We start from the raw sequence: 20,626 nt of genomic DNA, 5'->3' as shown, positions 1-20,626 counted from the left end.
AGGCTGTAACAATGGAAAATTGTACTGAAATGCAGGAGACTCTGCAACGAATTGACGCATGGTGCGGGGAATGGCAATTGAATCTCAATGTAGACAAGTGTAATGTACTGCGAATACATAGAAAGAAAGATCGTTTATCATTTAGCTACAATATAGCAGGTCAGTAACTGGAAGCAGTTAATTCCGTGAATTATCTGGGAATAGGCATTAGGAGTGATTTAAAATGGAATGATCATATAAAGTTGATCGTCGGTAAAGCGGATGCCAGGCTGAGATTCATTGGAAGAATCCTAAGGAAATGCAATCCGAAAACAAAGGAAGTAGGTTACAGTACACTTGTTCGCCCACTGCTTGAATATTGCTCACCAGTGTGGGATCCGTACCAGACAGGGTTGATAGAAGAGATAGAGAAGATCCAACGGAGAGCAGCGCACTTCGTTACAGGATCATTTAGTAATCGCGAAAGCGTTACGGAGATGATAGATAAACTCCAGTGTAAGACTGCAGGAGAGACGCTCAGTTGCTCGGTACAGGCTTTTGTTTAAGTTTCGAGAACATACCTTCACCGAGGAGTCAAGCAGTATATTGCTCCCTCCTACGTATATCTCGCGAAGAGACCATGAGGATAAAATCAGAGAGATTAGAGCCCACAGAGAGGCACACCGACAACCTTTCTTTCCACGAACAATAAGAGACTGGAATAGAAGGGAGAACCGATAGAGGTACTCAAAGTACCCTCCGCTACACACCGTCAGGTGGCTTGCGGAGTATGGATGTAGATGTAGATGTACCACTTTTTCTGTCATTTTGCCCACATCAAAAATCCGAAACTACAACTTACATGTGTTCACTCGTCAACGGCCAGCCAGCACCTGGTTGTTTCCGAAATCGTGAAAAAAATCAGGCATAAGCACTTCGTGTACCTATAAACACAGAAAGCGCGCCCGCCCTGATACTATTGTTGGTTTCAACAATGAAAATAAGGTCGGACACTTTTTCAACAGTCCTCGTACATATGTCAGTTTACTTTTATTGTTATCATCAACATTCCCTAGGCATCATTCGGGGCTGAAGTCGTTTCCTGAGCCCGAGTGATTCCATTTCGCACAAATGGCAAAATACCAAATTTCTTAAATAAAATCCCAAAATCTTGCATGTCATTGAAGTCAGTAAAGAGTAGCACAATTATTTATTTTTATTTTAATGCCTTTATCTTTGGCCATAGGTGCAAAATGTGACACTTAACTGGTTTTGGTACTTAACATCTGCTTTTTAATTCATGAAGCACCATTATGAAATTTTGTTGATTACTTGCGACTTCTTTGTATTTCAGATGCGTGAAGTGACATTTAAACTTGTAGTGGAAGTCAGGAACTTGTCGAATTCTACATATCAGCTATGAACACTTTTAAAATCTGTTATTCTATTCGCCTTAATGACGAGAGGACGGTATTCCACAGGAGGAGAGGTGCTGCCAGTTTTCTGCAAGTGAGAACAATATGTTTTTAAAGAGAACCTAAGATAAAAATCTAGTCCCTGTCGCTATTTCTCTTTCCCTCATCGTTTAAAAACCAATGGTCCTGTCTTTCAGCGCAGATGCACACCATGCCCGATCTCTTCAGGGAATCAGTGACTGCGAGTAACGTGTTCATGAGTGGGTGACGCTATGCCAGTAGGTGTAAGAGGCCGGGAATTTGGATAGGATGGAAGGCGTGCTCGGATGGCCGAGGCGCTTTAGGCAACCGCTCGCGTTGCATGGGAGATCCGGGTTCTACTCCCAGTCCGGTACAGAGTTTCGCCTGCTTGTATTGATTCATTTCATTGTCTGATTGTGGCTAACATTATTAAAATATTTGAACAAGAAAATTAGTATGTCACAAGGTCGTCAGAAAGAATGCAAGGATCTGACTGAAAGTCAGAAAACAGAGACACCAACGGGTTGGCACGCTTCTGGCAGACAAGCTCACTGACTTTTGTGATTCCTCTGGCGGTCTGGTCACCACCTGCGACCACTTGCTGATTACTTACCCACTGTCTCTTCATTCTCTCTTGAATGTCTGATTATCTGATCCCTGGCACTTCTGCTTGGCAGTTTTTGTTACCTCTCTTCCACAAGGTCTTCCACGGTGCACAGTTTTCCACTGCAGCGTCTTTATCATTGGTGGGCCCAATTTGTAATCCCACACAACTAATGATCAACATTGTGTAACCACGCCTCCCAGCATTCATACATGGTGAAAATTTCCGATTTTGCAGCGGCTAGCTTGTGACCCGAGAACTCCCGTCTCATCCCCATGTTGTTTCATCTTATGGCAGTTGCCAGTCCTGGCTACAATCTCCCCAGTGCACTGCAAAACGCTAGGCATTGCTTCAAGTGTTTGTCTACATTCCTGAGTTGTCAAGAAAGCAAACACACAACAACAACAACAACACCGCTTCTTCGTAATGTGAATCCTTGTGCTTCGCTCATGTATCCCCAGGCGCTTATGACTTTGCAGAATTTCTCTTGCTGTCCGTCACACTTTCCGTGGGCAACAAATTCCTGAACAAGGCAAATACTTGAGTTAAACCATGCCTGAACGACTTTTGAGCAAGTTTCGTGCACCAGTTGCTACATAAGCATTCCTCTTGTCCTCAGTGCCCAGCGGCGAATTATTACATCACATTTGAAAAAGCGAACTTGATACCAGTGTATCAGCAATTAATATAGCTATGAAAAGAGATTGTATATCGTTCGGTAAAAACGTTCTCACAATTAATTTGGGTGAAATGGAATTAACTTTAATGATTCCAGAAATATTTAATGAAGTCTGAAGAAACTTTAAACAGCCAAAATCGCTAGTAAAGCATTTATGATTTATTAGCGATCTTGGCATTTGGAAACTTCTTCAGAGTCCATACTACTGCAGATCGCCCCCACGCTGATACAGTGCAGGTATATTGTTGTTGATGTTGTGGTCTTCAGTCCAGAGACTAGTTTGATGCAGCTCTCCATGCTACTCTATCCTGTGCAAGCTTCTTCATCTCCCAGTACCTACTGCAATCTACATCCATCTGAATCTGTTTAGTGTATTCATCTCTTGGTCTCCCTTTACGATTTTTACCCTCCGCGCTGCCCTCCAGTACTAAATTGGTGATCGCTTGATGACTCAGAACATGTCCTACCAACCAATCCCTCCTTCTAGTCAAGTTGTGCCACAAATTTCTCTTCTCCAATTCTATTCAATATCTCGTCATTAGTTATGTGATCTACCCATCTAATCTTCAGCATTTACTGTAGCACCACATTTCGAAAGCTTCTATTCCCTTCTTGTCTAAACGATTTATCGTCCACGTTTCACTTCCATACATGGCTACACTCCATGCAAATACTTCCAGAAACCACTTCCTGACACTTAAATCTATACTCGATGTTAGCAAATTTCTCTTCTTAAGAAACGCTTTCCTTGCCATTTTATATCCTCTCTACTTCGACCATCATCAGTTATTTTGTTCCCCAAATAGCAAAAGTCATTTACTACTTTAAGTGACTCATTCCCTAATCTAATTCCCTCAGCATCACCCGATTTAATTCGACTACATTCCATTATCCTCGTTGTCAGGAATTTATAAGAAATATTTGAGATAAACGGCTTAGCTGGAACATTCTGTATATGCTCTAGTCCCGTTACAAGTTTTCTATAAATTTACAAGCAATTATCTTGAGAAATATACATGTACATCTTTTTGTTTTCGTACTTGAAATCTTCTTAATACTTTGCCTTCATCATTACAGTAATCTTCATAACATCATTTTAAATGTTTGTCGAGGCTAGATGTTACAGAGAACCACTGACATACGTCACTACAGCTTGTCTTTGCTACTCCTGTGTTTTAAAAAATTGCCGCATGCGATCACCTATTTGATATATCTAAAATACACTGGGCTGGTAAGTTACAGGATACTTCCTAATATCGTGTCGGACCTCCTTTTGCCCGGTGTAATGCAGCATCTCGACGTGGAATGGACTGGACAAGCCGTTGGAAGTTCCCTGCAGAAATTTTTAGCCATGCTGCCCCTATCACCGTCCGTAATTGCAGAAGTATTGCCAGTGCAGGATTTTGTGCACGATTATGTCCCGGAAATGTTCGATGAATTCATGTCAGGCGACCTAGATGTCCAAACGATTCGCTATAACTGTCCAGAATGTTCTTCAAACTAGTCGCGAACAACTGTAGCCCAGTGAAATGGCGCATTGTCATCCACAAAAATTCCATCGTTCTTGGGAAAATGACATCTATAAATGGCTGCAAATGATCTCCAAGTAGCCGAACAAAACATTTCCAGTCAACGACCTATTCCGTTGTACTTGAACACAGAACACACCACTGTGGAGCCACCACCATCAGTACAGTGCCTTGTTGACAACTTGAGACTATGGCTTCGTCTTCGAACTCTACGATCATCTGAAATATGGATCTGACCAGGTCAGATTTGGTCAGGAGCCTAGGAAAGGCGCTGCAGACGACGTCGTGTTGTTAGCAATGGCATTCGCGTCGGTCGTCAGCTGCCATAGTCCATTAATGCCAGATTCCGCCGCACTGTAATAACGGATACGTTCGTCGTGCGTCCCACATTGACTTCTGCGGTTATTTCACCCACTGTGGTTTGTCTCTTAGCACTGACAACTGTATGCAAACGCCGATGCGTTGGGTCGTCAAATGAGGGTTGTCAGCCACTGAGTTGTCCGTGGTGAGAGGTAATACCTGAAATTTGGTATTCTAGACACATTCTTGTTACTGTGGGTTTCGGAATTTTGAATTCCGTAAAGACTCCCGAAATGGATTGTCCCATGCGTCTAGCTCCAATAACCATTCCACGTTCAAAGCATATTAATCCCGTCGAAAACCTTTTTATATGAATCACCTGCGTACAAATGACGGCTCCGCCAATGCACTGCCATTTTATACCTTGTGTACGCGATACTACCGCCTTTTGTATATGTGTATATCTCTATACCATGACTTTTATCACATCAGTGTATATTTGTTTTTCGATAATAAGTGTAACGGTACTCTCATACGTAGCACTTTTATCAGAAGAATTCGCGAATCTACGAGTTCGTGCTGAAAAGTAATGCCTCCGGATTTTTTATTCTGTTCTCAACCATCGCACGAGGTATTACATGTCATGCATATTACTCAGTCGACTTTCCCGCTTCGCCGACCCAAGTTGCAAACCTCTGGCGCTAGAGGACACCAGATTGTAGTGTGTGACGTGGCGGTATGTGACGTAACTACGTGACTTCGTGAGAGACCCTCAGAAAACTGAAAGAACGACTTCCAAGAGTTCGTCCACACATGAAGAAACCTTTCCTTCAGCATGACAATGTCAGACCACAAATGAGCGCTGCGACCTCTACAACAATCCGACGGCTTGCGTTCATGCAGTCCCAACTTGGCCGCATCTGGTATTCATTGGTTTCCAAAACTTAAAGAACACCATCGAGAACTTCACGCTAGAAATGATGAAGCGGTGCAACTAGAGGTGAATCTGTTGCTTCATCGACAAAGTCAGACGTTCTACATTGACGGCATAACCAAACTGGTCTCTCGTTGCAAGAAACGTGTTCGTCACTAGGGTGAAGGTGGAGAATAAATGAGTAGATATGAAGCATAAAGATGTAGAATGTTAGTAAAGTTTGTTTTGTATAAAAGGCTTTAAGAGTTTTCACGTAAAATATTATAGGACATTGCTTTTCAGCACGATCCCGTGTACAAATCTCAGTCCACGTTATTCCTTGTATGACACGTAATATACAGGGTAGTCCATTGATAGTGACCGGGACAAATATCTCACGAAATAACCCTCAAACGAAGAAACTACAAAGAACGAAACTCGCGTAGCTTGAAGGGGGAAACCAGATGGCGCTATGGTTGGCCCGCTAGATGGCGCTGCCATAGGTCAAATGGATATCAACTGCGTTTTTTTTTTAAAAAGAGGAACCCCCATTTTTACTACATACTCGTTGGTACGTAAAGAAATATGAATGCTTTAGTTGGACCACTTTCTTCGCTTTGTGATAGATGGCGCTGTAATAGTCACAAACGTATAGGTACGTGGTATCACGTAACATTCCGCCAGTGCGGACGGTATTTGCTTCGTGATACATTACCCGCGTTAAAATGGACCGTATACTAATTGCGCAAAAGGTCGATATCGTGTTGATGTATAGCTATTGTGATCAAAATGCCCAACGGACGTGTGCTGTGTATGCTGCTCGGTATCCTGGACGACATCATCCAAGTGTCCTGACCGTTCGCCGGATAGTTACGTCATTTAAGGACAGGAAGTGTTTAGCCACGCGTGAAACGTCAACCACGACCTGCAACAAATGATGATGCCCAAGTAGGTGTTTTAACTGCTGTCGCGGCTAATCCGCACATCAGTAGCAGACAAATTGGGCGAGAACAGGGAATCTCAAAAACGTCGGTGTTGAGAATGCTACATCAACATCGATTGCACCCGTACCATATCTATATGCACCAGGAATTGCATGGCGACGACTTTGAACGTCGTGTACAGTTCTGCCACTGGGCACAGGAGAAATCACGGGACGATGGCAGATTTTTTGCACGCGTTCTATTTAGCGACGAACCGTCATTCACCAACAGCGGTAACGTAAACCGGCATAATATGCACTATTGGGCAACGGAAAATCAACGATGGCTGCGACAAGTGGAACATCAGCGACCTTGGCGGGTTAATGTATGGTGCGGCATTATGGGAGGAAAGATAATTGGCCCCCATTTTATCGATGACAATCTAAATGGTGCAATGTATGCTGATTTCCTACGTAATGTTCTACCGATGTTACTACAAGATGTTTCACTGCATGACAGAATGGCGATGTACTTCCAACATGGTGGATGTCCGGCACATAGTTCGCGTGCGGTTGAAGCGGAATTGAATAGCATATTTCATGACAGGTGGATTGACCGGCACGTTCACCGGATCTGACGTCCCCGGATGTCTTTCTGTGAGGAAAGTTGAAGGATATTTGCTATCGTGATCCACCGACAACATCTGACAACATGCGTCAGCGCATTGTCAATGCATGTGCGAACATTACGGAAGGCGAACTACTCGCTGTTGAGAGAAATGTCGTTACACGTATTGCCAAATGCATTGAGGTTGACGTACATCATTTTGACCATTTATTGCATTAATGTGGTATTTACAGGTAATCACGCTGTAACAGCACACGTTCTCAGAAATGATAAGTTCACGTAGGTATGTGTATCACATTGGAACAACCGAAATAAAGTGTTCAAACGTACCTACGTTCTGTATTTTAATTTAAGGAACCAAACCTGTTACCAACTGTTCGTCTAACATTGTGAGCCGTATGACTATTACAGCGCTATCTATCACAAAGCGAAGAAAGTGGTCCAACTAAAACATTCATATTTCTTTACGTGCTACACGAATATGTAATAAAAAATGGGGGTTCCTATTTTAAAAAAAACGCAGTTGATATCCGTTTGACCTATAGCAGCGCCATCTAGAGGGCTAACCATACGCCATCTGGTTTCCCCCTTCAAGCTAGACAAGTTTCGTTCTTTGTAGTGTTTTCGTTTGACGCTTATTTCGTGAGATATTTGTCCCGGTCACGATCAATGGACCACCCTGTATATTAGAACACACAGTGTCAATGTAAGTGCTCTGTCTTTCATGAAATGACCACCACATTCATCTGTTCGTGCTCTCGAATAACACTCGAACACCCCTGTTTACTGACCGGTCAATCGAATCCGCAGACCAGCTCTAGCAGCTGCAGAGTACTTGTATACAGCAAAACCTGCTGTTCCGCTACGTGCAGGTGATAAAAGTTCTGACAAGACTGCTTTGTTAGGTCAGTGAGTGGAAACTACAAGGAACGACATTAGCACAGTATTTAGCTTGTATTTACCGCCAATCTCTCGCCGAGCACAAAGTCCCAAGCGACTGGAGAAAAGCGCAGGTGGTTACCGAATATAAGAAGGCTAAGAGAATGTACTCGCACAAATACAAAATAATCTTCTTAACATCGGTTTCCTACAGAATTTTTGGACATATTCTGCGTTTGAATATAATTAACTTCCTTAAGATAGAAACGTTTATATCCATAAATCAGCACGGGTTTAGAAATCACTGCTCGTGCGAAACTCAAATTGCCCTTTTCTAACATGATATACCGCAAACCAAGGAAAGAGGGCAACAGGTAGATCCATATTCCTGTATTTGTGGACAGCGTGTGACACTGTTAACGAAGGTCCGAGCTTACAGAATAGGTTTCCGGATATGTAAGTGGCTCGAAGACTTCTTAGGTAAGGCAAGTGTTCATAGGAGACAAGGGTATAGCCAGAAGTGCCCCAGAGGAAGTACGATAGAACCACTATTACTCTTATCTACATAAATGAACACAGTTTGCGGCTGATCGCTGATGACTCTGTGGCGTACGGGAAAGTGTTGTGGTTGAGTGATTGTAGGAGAATACAACATGACTTGGACAGAATTTCTCATTAGTGTGACGAATAGGAGCTTGCTCTGTGTGTAGAAAAAGTAAGTTAGTACAGACTGGTATGAAAAACAATCCCGTAACGTTCGAATACGGCATTAGCAGTGTGCTGCTTGACACAGTCACATCGGTTAAGTATATAGGCTTAACGTTGCGGGGAGATGAAATGGAACGAGCATGTCAGTTTGGAAGGAGAATGGCCAACTTCAGTTCATTGGGAGAATTTTAAGAAAGTGTAGGTCATTTATAAAGGAGACCGCCTGCAGAACATGAGTGCACCCCAAGCTTGAGTACTGCCTGAGTGAGTGGAATCCTCATCAGGTCGGATTAAAAGAAGACATCGAAGCAAATACCGGGTGGGCTGCTAGATTTGTTGCAAGTAGGTTCTAACGGCATATAAGTATTCTGGAGATGCTTCAGAAACTCAAAGGGTGTCCCTGAACGGAAGACGACATTTATTTCGCGAGGCACTACTGAGATAATTTAGAGAACCAACATTTGAGGACGACTGCAGAACGATCGTTCCGCCCTCGACTTACATTTCGCATGAGGACCACAAAGATAAGATAGTAAATTAGGACTCGTAAGGAAGCATATCGGCTGTCGTTTTTGTGTCGCTGCGTTTGTGTGCAGAACAGGAAAGGAAATGACTGTTGAAAGTACAAGGTACCCTCCGTCGCGACCCACGGGGTGACTCGTGGAGTGTGTATATAGATTGTACATGTAGATGAAAACACACAAGTGAATATCTTGTTACTGTTCTCGTGATGTATTAATGACCATACTATCTAAATGCATTCTCACTGTAAAAAACAGCAGTCACATACCTTCGTTCCTACAGCAGTATGTCCGAAGATTCCGCCCTCTCTCCGCTCCTGTTTACCTTTCACACTGATGTCATGCCTGAGCCACCGGCTAATGTCCAAATCCTCCAGTATGCCCACTAAACCACCTTTTTAGAGCGTTACCCTATCCTCCAAAAATCCCAACGATCCCTTGAGCTCCATTTCAATCAGCTCGTCTCATGGTGCAATCAAGTGGCTCCTTAACATAAACTCATCTAAACTCTATGCAGTAATTATAGCAAGAACCATCCGACGAACGGATCAGTATCAACAGTGTCACTTCATGAGATGCTATGGAGACGTTTGTAATTTGACTCAAAGCCTTAGTGGAAAGTATGTTAACCAGGAACAGGGACTCAGTACCACAACACTTTGTTCGCCAAATATTGGCGATAAAAATAGCTTCCGCAACCAGGGCACTAGAGGATGTCAAACCAAACATCTTTCAGCCATCTAATTTCCAAACCTATTTTATTTGACCACCAGTTTCGGCGAATTACTACACCATCTTCAGGCCTCTGACTAACATGTTGGAAGATTCCACATCGGTTCTGATCAAAACAGGGGCCAGAATTCGAATACTGGTATCTGCAGATTTCTGCTTGCTATAGCGATCACTTCATCCATCATCCACCGTCTGTTCAGATCTATTGCGGGGTAACTATATAGATCTAGATGTAGGGAGGAGAGAGGGGGAGCCCTATTGTGAAGTGGAAATAGGTGGGGAAACTATCTACTATGGTAGGGAAGTCATGAGCGGGAAGGTCAAGGGACGCAGAAAGTGAGATCGAGTACAAGGTGTTCGAGGATTTGGAGCGACTTTGATGGGGCAGAGATCCGAGCAACATTTGGTGCGATAGGGATCATTACAACATTTTCAAAACAGAGGATGGGTCAGATCAAGGTTTTGTAAGTGTGGAGAATAGTGGAGGGATGTAATCCCCAAGTCCTGCCTGTTATTGGTTTTAGTCTATTGTACGCTTTCTGTTGGAAGGTTGGTAGGTGAGGCTACCACATTAGCCACCAGTCGAAGGTTAGTTAAAGATATTTTACTGTGTTATTTAACTGGGTAGGACGGTCGTAAATGGTAGGGTAAAAGTCATGGAGATGAAAGGTGCAGTGGTTCATACTATAATTATTACCTGTGTTTTGGAGGGGTTGATCTTGAGGAGCCATTGGTTCCACCTGGAGGTAAACTAACTGAGGCAGATTTGTATGGAGCATCTGGATGTCTGAAGAGTAGGGTAGAGGGTGAGGAAAGCGATGTAATCAGCATACTGAAGGAAGTGGACTGGTGGGGGTGGTTTGGACGTATCACGAGCGATAGAAGATGAAGGCGACGAGAGAGGGGACAGTCTAGGCGCACTCCTGCAATGGGATGGAAGGTAAACGTATTGGTACTGTTAGTAACAGCAAAGGATTGGTGATTAAGTAGGAAGGATGCAATTAAAAAGACTCACTTAATTGGAAGTGCATAGGTATGGAGTTTGAAAAGGAGACTGGATTGCCATACAAGGCTGTAGGCTTTGTCTAGGTAGAGGGTGACAAAAACAGCAAATTTTGAGGGGTTGAGTTGTTGGTGGCTGAGGTGTATGAGCTGGTCATCAGAGGAGAAATTGGAATAGAAGCCAGACTGGTTAATGGGAAGGAGGTGGTGTTGGTTCAGTTGTTGATGGATGTGTCAGGAGAAAACGGATTAGAAGACCCTGCTGAACACTGAGGCGAGGCAGATGAGCCGATAGGAGGAGGTATCAATTGGGGGTTTTTGCACTGTGAGGTATAATAGGATTTTGGGGTTTTTCCACAATTTGGGATAATAAACTGTGGAGAGGGACAATGGTATAAGGGATTAAAAGGGAGACTAGAAAAGGGGGAGATCATTCTTTAAGCTGTCAAGAAGTGATGCTGTCGTGACCAGGGTATTTGTTGCATCTTCTGTGAAGTACTTGTTTTATAATTGGTGTATTTAATTCTGTTTGTGGTATGTTGTCCAAGCACTGGAAGCTAGGAGCCAGGCGTTAGACAGCAGTGTTTGTAGATTTGTGGATGGTAGGGAACAGGGGGTAATGAAAATGAGGGTCATCAAGGATGGAGATGTTGGAGAGAAAGGATGCAAAAAAGTGGTCACCTTTGCTCAGATTCTCAGGTAAGTGATTGTTGTGGAGGAGTGGGTAGTGAGGTATGAGGTTACTGCCAGTGAGTCGATAGAGTGCTTTCCAGTTCTTGGAAGACTTTATGGGGAATGTAGCTTTGAGTCAGGTTCCTGTCAGGCGCCAGACGCGGCGTTTTTGTGCATTTAATAAATTCCTGTTAGTCTCTGTATTTGTTCGTGGCCGATGAGTGTATCCCAGTCACGAGTTTGAAGAAAGGAGCAGTACATGCCATGGGATTGTCAGAAGAGGAGTAGTGCTTTTGGGGAGAAGGTGGAAAGGTGAGGATGTATTGTCTTGGTAGGAATGAGGGTGGATATAGCGTCTGACAAGGTCTGCTGTAGGAAGGGTGTGGTATGAGGGACATCATCAGGTTCTGAAAGGTCAAGGGATGCCTTCCTGTCTGGGTTTCTATCGATTCCCAGTAGGCATTTCAGTTGGTGTGGGAGAAGTCTCGCATAATTCTTCGATAGAGACTGGGATGGCGTGCAGGGGGATGAGGTTGTTTGTAGGAGATGGTGAGGAGTACAGGTGGGTGGTCACTTCCATTCAGGTCAAGGACTTCTGCAGTGAGGTGTCCAAGGAGGTTCGGGTGGTGTTGCTTTCAGGATGGGTGTAGAGTGGGATGGAAACATTGTCACCTTGCAGGGAATCGGTAAACTGACGCCCTGAAGTTCTGTGGGGGATCTACTATGGATGCTGAGGTCAGCGGCAATAATATAGCTGGAAAAGGTATGGTCTTTTTGGGTGAGGAAGGCATAGTGAGTGGGATGATTAGATCAGATGTAGATGGTGGCACAGGTAGCGGTTAGGATTTGGAATATAAGGGTAAAGATAAGGCGTTTAGTGTTTTGTATAAGGGCTGTGGCTGAATAGGGATGTTCTTGCAGTGGTCAACTGTAACTCCGCCTCTGGCAAGGGGAGAGGGTTTATATGTGCAAGGTAGGGTACAGAGACGGGTCCAGTTTGCGTGATAGGGTTGGAGGAATGTTTCATTAAGGATAAAGGTGGGACATTGTGTTGGGGCAGGGTATGCCTTAATAGGTGTTTATTGGTAGGTAGGAATCGGATGTTGCTGTAAAAGGATTTGGTAGTGCCGTCGATCTGTTATAAGGGATAAGAGTGCTTCTTGCAGGTGAGGACTGGAGGAGGTTTAGACAAGATTTTCAAGGTGTGTACAGATGAAATGGACTTGGTTGCGGAAGCAGGTAGCTTGAGTGTTGAGATGGAAGATGGAGTGGGCAGCAAAGGAGATTTGTTGGAGGAGGTGTGGATGTTGGAATGGATGGTTGTTTTGGAGGACGATCATCATGACTTTGATGATGTCTTCAGCACTGGGAGTTGGATGGAGGGAATTGTTGATGTGAACAGGGGTGTCAATCGGACGGATTGGGACGGTGAGTTCAGGTCAAAACACTATGAACGGAATTGCTGGTATAGGAGATAGCTGAAAATGCAATAAGCGACAACAGCATGACGGTCACAAGTCTAAGAACACAGAAAAACGCAAGTAATAGGAAACGAGCAGTAAATGTCGGCAGGGAGACAGCCTACACACTGAATGTTCCAGACACATGTATTTGTTTGTGACGGAGAGGCAGAGAATACGTATAGAGGCTGTGGCACGTTATACGGAGTTCCTTGTGTTGCCAAGCCACACTACTATGAGTTATGTTTCGGGAAGGCATTGGTTGGAGGAGGGGACCAAACAGGAATGTCATCGGTCCCATCTGATTAGGGAAGGATGAGGAAGGAAGTCGGCTGTGCCCATTCAAACGAACCATCCTAGCATTTGCCTGAAGAGATTTAGGGAAATCACGGAAAACCTAGCTCAGAATGGCCCGACGCGAGTTTGAAACGTCGTCCTCCCGACTGTGAGTCCAGTGAGCTAACTACTGCGCCACATTACTCGGTGGGAAGTCATGATGCGGCTATTTTGAATGCAAAAGACTTTGTATCCTCAGTACAAAGTGCCAATTACTCTACGAAATAGCCGGCCGCGGTGGCCGTGCGGTTCTGGCGCTGCAGTCAGGAACCGCGGGACTGCTACGGTCGCAGGTTCGAATCCTGCCTCGGGAATGGGTGTGTGTGATGTCCTTAGGTTAGTTAGGTTTAAGTAGCTCTAAGTTCTAGGGGACTTATGACCTAAGATGTTGAGTCCCATAGTGCTCAGAGCCATTTGAAACATTTTTGAACTCTATGAAATGATCTTGTTATGCTTTTATACACACGTAGTAATTTTGAAGAGTTTGGATCTATAGAAGGAGGTGGATGAACATAGCCCAATAAACGCAGGAAGTCAGCCGCATTGAGTGTACGCTAGTGTGTTTTAAAAGCGCCTGTCAAATGGTACAGGATAAGTTCCATTACATGTGACCTTGAAAAGCCACATATGTTCGACTGCATCTACACTCTGAAAACCACTCTGAAATGCATGGCAGAGGGTTCTTCCTGTAATACTGTAGTTGACTGATTCCAGTTGTGACAGTACAGATGTTAATTGTTTTATCTACGCTCATCAGCCGAGTATAATCGTCTGCTTGGACCGTGTTCAGTGTGGCTACCATGCACATAAAGACTCACTCGGGGAAATGTTCCTGGACTTAACAGGTGAAGAGTGGCGTGTGACAGACCGAATTCAATGCAAGCGCCGTGTCGTAAGTAGGAAGTGCGACAGGAAGGAAAGTGAGGGGGAGGGGGGAAGATAGTTTCCTGCGTGCGGGTCGACACCTGCGCACCTGGAGGTGGCCCCCTGCAGTGGTCAGCCTGATCGTGACGCAATCGGCGAAGTCTTCTGCGCGGCCACAGTTCTACAGGAGCACTCCAAGAAGAAACTCCCCAATCTGGCTTGTGGGTTTAACTAAGTCAATAGAAATAGGCTGACATCGATCGCTATTCATTGCTTTGTGGTCGCTGCCAACATCAGTTACCAAATCACACTATGTTTGCCACCGACCGAGGTGGCGCAGTGGTTGGCGCACTGGACTCGTATTAGGGAGGACAACGATTCAAACCCGCGTCCGGCCATCCTGATTTGGGTTTTCCGTGATTTCCCTAAATCGCTTCAGGCAAATGCCAGGATAGTTCCTTAGAAATGGCACGGCCGACTTCCTTCCCCATCGCTCCCTAATCCGATGGGACCGATGACCTCGCTGTTTGGTTTCCTCTCCCAAATCAACCAACCAAACAACTATATTTGCCTAAAAACTTCTCGGTTCACTTGCCACGTCAGATTCGGATAAAATTCCAAGCTTTCGATGATAGAATCCATCGTTATCCTCAGGGACTAAAAGCGACTGTCGTGATATGGCAAATTTCCCTCTTTTATACCCAAAGGACGGCATCTGAGTGGCTGGATTACGTGATGATGAGGCGTACAGAGGTGGCGCGCTCTACGTCCATAGACGCTGCTTGCGCACTCTATCTAGCGTTGCTTGCAGTGCCACCCATCGCAGCAGGCGGTGAACTGCGAGAAGTATTCCTATGAGTTTTCTCCTTGTCAAGTGCACGCTTTCATGCGTTGCTAAGTGCATGGCCGGTGTCTCTATTAAAGTTGTTTGCCGGTCGGTGTGGCGGAGCGGTTCTAGGCGCTTCAGTCTACGGTCGCAGGTTCCAATCCTGCCTCGGGCATGGATGTGTGTGATGTTCTTAGGTTAGTTAGGTGTAAGTAGTTCTAAGTTCTAGGGGACTGATGACCTCAGATGTTAAGTCCCATAGTGCGCAGGGCCATTTTTTTGAAGTTGTTTTCACGAAGCCTAATTTCAACAGGTCGATGCGTGAGCAAGTATTCTCGTTTGTTCAAACAAAATCACGTGCTTATTTAACAGGCTGTACGCTGCCACCACCAATTTAGCCAAAAGGCTGTATGTTACGTGACGCTGATGCTCGACGCAACAATCGGTAAGCGTCCGTATAAACTGGCCCCCGTAACTCTTGCCACACTGCCGAGGAATGTTAAAAGTTCCCGGCCCTCCTGAGTCGATATTATCTTTAACCGATTGCAACATTTCTTTAATTTTTCTGGGTGGCCAGGAGACTGGTCTGATTCCTTGGCTGGTTCAAATGGCTCCAAGCACTACGGGACTTAACATCTCAGGTCATCAGTCCCCTAGACATAGAACTACTTAAACCTAACTAACCTAAGGACATGACAAACATCCGTTTCCGAGGCAGGATTCGAACCTGCGACCGTAGCAGCAGCACGGTTCCGGACTGAAGCGCCTAGAATCGCTCGGCGATTCCTTGCCTGTTTCGGACTCTACCTGTCTTGTTAGTTGTTGCATCGCAGAATAGAACGCGCGCTGTGTACTGGATCTCTCGACTTGTTTGAATGGCGTCGCGCCTTGGTTTTCTCAATAGTGTTGATCTAATGTCAGGGACAGAATACCCGTTCCTTCCGAACACCGTCTTCAGATGCATAATCTCGGAACCAAGGTGGTCCATGTCCGAAATAGTTCTGGGTCCTTGTGCTAATGTGTTCAGCAAAGCTGTCTTCTGAACTGGATTGCGAAAGCTACGCCCGTTGAGATACAGATCTGTATGCGTCGGTTTCCTGCAGACAGAATGGCCGAATGGTCCATCTGATTTCCGTTCGATCAGCGTATCTAAGAAAGGTACCTTCCTGTCCATCTCCACCCACTCTGTAAGTCTAGATAGAGAGCGGAAGGAAAATCTACGGACATAGGCGGCGCCACTTCTGTACGCGCGATCATGACGTAATCCAGCCGGTCGGATGCCATCCTGTGGGTGTTAAAGAGGGAACCTTGTCAGTTCACGACAGTCAGCTTTAGTCCCTGACGACGATGGTGAAGTCTATCTTTTATTTTCCTTTATTGAATTTCGATTCCCCCGAAGGGGGCGGGCTGGCAGCAGCTTAGTACGCTGTTCTTCAGCGTACAGAATTTTTAAAACATAAGAAAATAAGAAACAATAAAAGCAGGCGATAATACGGTGACTTAAAGTGTTAAAGGGCGGAAAATTGTGGAAAGTTAAAGCATAAAACAAAGCGTGGGCGCTGCTAATAAAAGCCGGCCGGAGTGGCCGAGCGGTTCTAGGCGCTTCAGTCTGGAACCGCGCGACCACTACGGTCACAGGTTCGAATCCTGCCTCGGGCATGGATGTGTGTGATGTCCTTAGGTTAGTTAGGTTTAAGTAGTTCTAAGTTCTAGGGGACTGATGACTTCAGATGTTAAGCCCCATAGTGCTCAGAGCCATTTGAACCATTTTGCTAATAAAATACACAGGTAGCAGACAGGTAAAATAGTAGACAGACAATTAAAAAACAAGGCGACAGTCTATTTTCTGTTCCCAAGAGATATAAAAATCACACCCAGCGACAGTATGATGTCCGTTCGCAACACTTCGGAAAAGACGCACAACACTTAACAATCACTGGAAACACTGCACTAAAACGTCGGCATGAAGATGATACACCACAGCCAAGGACAGATGGGTGGGCGGGGGGGGGGGGGACCTGGACAGATGAGGGGAATAAAGGGGGAGGAGAGGAAAAACGAAAGGAGGGAGGGGACCGATGGAGGGAGAGGACTCATGGGGGGGGGGGGGGGGGACAGGGCAGACGCGAGAGGGAATAGGGAAGGGCAGAGGACGGAAATGAAAAAGGACTCAGAGGAGAGAAGGGAGGCAGAGAGAGGATAGGCAGGGAAAAAACAGGATGGAAAGGGGGGGGGGGGGGAGGGGAAGGAATCAGTCGCTAGTTCCGAAGCGGTAGCAGTAGTCCAGCTACCACAGTGACTATGCGCAGGAAGTTAAAAAGAATGGGGTACAGTAGGCGAGCAGCTTCCCATAAGTGACACATTTCCGTAACCAGTACTAAGTGATGCTTGAGGAGGTGGGAAGAACGACGTGAATGACTCAAACGAGTGAGTTAGAGTGATGAATGGCGCTGTACCCTCTGGAAACCCTACGCTAGGTTTTGGGTTTGGCGAATGCGTGGAGAACGTTACCTGCCATCATGTGCAGTACCAACAGTAAAGTACGGAGGAGGTGGTGTTGTGTTATGGGGGTGTTTTTCGTAATTAGGGTGGGGTTTCCTTATGATGCTTAAGAAAACGCTAAAAGCAGAAGGATTTGTACACATTTTATAGCATTCTGTACTGGCTACAGTAGGGGAACACTTCGGATAGGAAGACTGATTGTATCATACCTCTCACATATCAGCATCTCTGGGGCTATGGTTCCTGGAGAACAACATTCCTGAAATAGACTGGACTGCCTAGAGTCCCGACTAGAGCCCAATAGATAGAACGTCGACATTGCTCCAGATCGTTCGTCCAATATCACTATCTTTTCTGGCTTCGGCCCTTGAGGCAGAATGTCCTACCATTCCTTCACAGACATTCAGACACCACTATGAAACTGTCTCTTTCGCCAAATAACCTGCTTGCACAACGACTAACTGTGCTGCGATCGAGCGTCGTCCTCATACTTCCTCTTCAATCACTTGTGAATATATGTCACTGTCTCTTCCCCACAACACAGAAACTATATAACAGCACGCTGCTTCAGACGAACATTAAGGACAGCTGTTACCTTGACGGAGTACTTCTACAGCATGGCTGGAGGAAACAAATTGCATTACATTTGAATTCAAGCAGCAATAATGTTTCTATGACTTCCGTGAATGGCAAAGATTTAGAACGAAAGTTGGGGCTTTGAAAAAAAAATTAAATAAATAAAAGAAAAATGTCGGGAATTTGTTTTGGGATGACCCTCGTACTTTCACGGCTACTTTTAAAACTTAAAGAAATACTGAGTTACGGCGCACTGTCTCTTGCTTTCTCAGCCTGTAATGGCGGATGTCGCTTGATGGCCAGAGGTTGAGTACCAAACTGTGAAACGAAGACGAGTCGATCCGCAGCCGTCCTAGCATATTTTCGGTCGTTTATCGAGTCCTTCACCTCTGGTAATGCTTGGTTAATGTAAAAATGCCAACTTACACTGTTGTTCGTAGTCCACGGCAAGCTGTAGATCCATCTATAACTGGCTACGGGAGTTTGCTCAAGGGGAAGAGACTAACATCTCAATTCCTGGCAGAACCTATGTGCTATTCCCTTGGCTATTGTCTACTTCGGGGTCGGGTACTGACGAAGAAGGCTTTTTTCGGGCTGGAGCACATGCGCCAGTCTTCCTCTAATCAAAAAAATGGTTCAAATGGCTCTAAGCACCACGGTACTTAACATATGAGGTCATCAGTCCCCTAGACTCAGAACTACTTAAACCTAACTAACCTAAGGACATCACACACATCCAAGCCCGAGGCAGGATTCGAACCTGCGACCGTAGCAGTAGCGCGGTTCCGGACTGAAGCGCCTAGAACCGCTCGGCAACAGCGGCCGGCTTCGTCTAATCCTCCTAAATAGGTTGTGGCCGGAGACTACTTGGCTGGCTTTCAGGAGGAGTAACTCCTCCACGACGGCCAGTGTTTCCAACACCTGTGGCAGAAAAATACCTTAAGTCTTTTCAGAAGGTAGCGCCTTACATAAGCGCTGTAAGCATAAGCATGAAAAGTGTAACGCGAATGTCTGCATTCTGCTCCTGTTTCTAATTGGCTGAATGGCCTGTATGTTGAATAACTTCATGATTAAGTTTTGTAGCTGTTGAAATCGACCAGTCGGCCATCAGCTCTCGTGCTGTTGAGGTGACAAGTCGTCAGCCTCCTGAGCGCTGTTTGCGTTTTAAAGTGGTTATCGTTTCGGAAGTCTGGAATTTCTCATCTTTTCGTGATGAACGAAGTTACTTTCCTGGTATGGAAAGCCTACAAATTATTGGAAAGTGCAGTCCCGTACGCGGGCATCGACTTCTACTTAAGCATTTTCCTGTTCTTCTCTCCAAATGTTGTGGATTAATGAGTGTGGAGTTGATCAAAGGCCTCAGAGAAGAGCATGAGGACATTACACTGAGGTGACCCAAGTCATGGAATGCCTCCTAAAATCATGTCGAACGTCCATTTGCCGGCGTAGTGCAGCACCTCGACGGGGCATGGGCTCAACAAGTCGTTGAAAGTCCCCTGCAGAAGTACTGTCAATTTTTATTTGTAGTTCACTGTCGCTATTTGACTTTACATATTATCACTTCGTCGGAGATAGTGAGTGGAGCTGTGGACGCTATAAATTGGAGTGCCAAGTGGACGACAAATCGGATCATTTTCAACGTATTCTATTTGAATTCAATAGAGGAGCGACAGCAGCGAAAGCAGCCAGAAACATTTGCGCCATATACGGGGATAACGTCTTTGGGCAGAGGCCGGCAAGAAAATGGTTTTCTCGTTTTAAGGAGGACTGGTTTGACATTAGCGACTCGCCATGTTCATGAGGTGCTTCGGGGTTCGATGAAGATCATTTAAATACGTTAATCCACAATGGTCGGCGTCAGTGTACTCGAGAACTGGCAAATGTGACGAACTGTGATCTTCCACCATTGTGTGACATTTGTATACAATGGAGAAGGTTAAAAAATCGGATGTATGGGTACCGCATGTTCTGTGCCAAAATCACATAAATCGGTGGGTGGCCATATGTGCATTTCTGCTTGCTCGTCATCAACCGGCTCGTGAACAACACCGACCATTCCTATGCTGTTTCGTTACTGGTGACGAGAAATGTGCTAAGGAGGAGAGGAATGGCTGAGCCCAAACAAAGCAGCAGTTCCTGGTACAAAGACCAGCGCGCATTCACAAAAGATAATGTTACCCATCTGCTGAAAAAGTCTTTGTGTGGTGTACAACTGAGGCGTTTTACAGACGCAATCCAAGAGCAGGAAGACAGCGTGAAGTGACGCTACTCCACGTTAACGCCCCCTCCCCCCCTCATTTCTAATACACTTGCAAAAAACGCCATACCGTAGTTAGGTTGGGAATCATTCCGCACCCACATTAATCACCTGACCTTGCGCCCTTAGACTTCCACCTTCTTCGTTTTGTATCGAACAACCTTCAAGCAGCTTCCTTTTCCGTTAAAAGTATGGTCCGAACATGAGTTCTTCGCCTCAAAACCACATGATTTCTACAATGCTGCATCGAAAAATTACACCAGCGTTTGGAGATTGTTGTAAATTGTGAAGGAGAATATAT

The 20,626-nt window shown here is 45.2% G+C and overlaps 1 protein-coding gene across 1 annotated transcript in view; it reads right to left on the bottom strand.

The window, feature by feature from the left end:
• Window positions 1-20,626, bottom strand: part of LOC126458260 (esterase E4-like) — a 178,234-nt gene that overhangs the window by 148,549 nt on the left and 9,059 nt on the right. The gene's annotated exons all lie outside the window — the stretch shown is intronic.

This window comes from Schistocerca serialis, chromosome 2 (genome assembly GCF_023864345.2).
Source record: "Schistocerca serialis cubense isolate TAMUIC-IGC-003099 chromosome 2, iqSchSeri2.2, whole genome shotgun sequence".
In the NCBI taxonomy this organism is placed as follows: domain Eukaryota; kingdom Metazoa; phylum Arthropoda; class Insecta; order Orthoptera; family Acrididae; genus Schistocerca; species Schistocerca serialis.
Note: the sequence above shows the minus strand (reverse complement) of the source record. Positions and strands in the feature narration are given on the sequence as shown.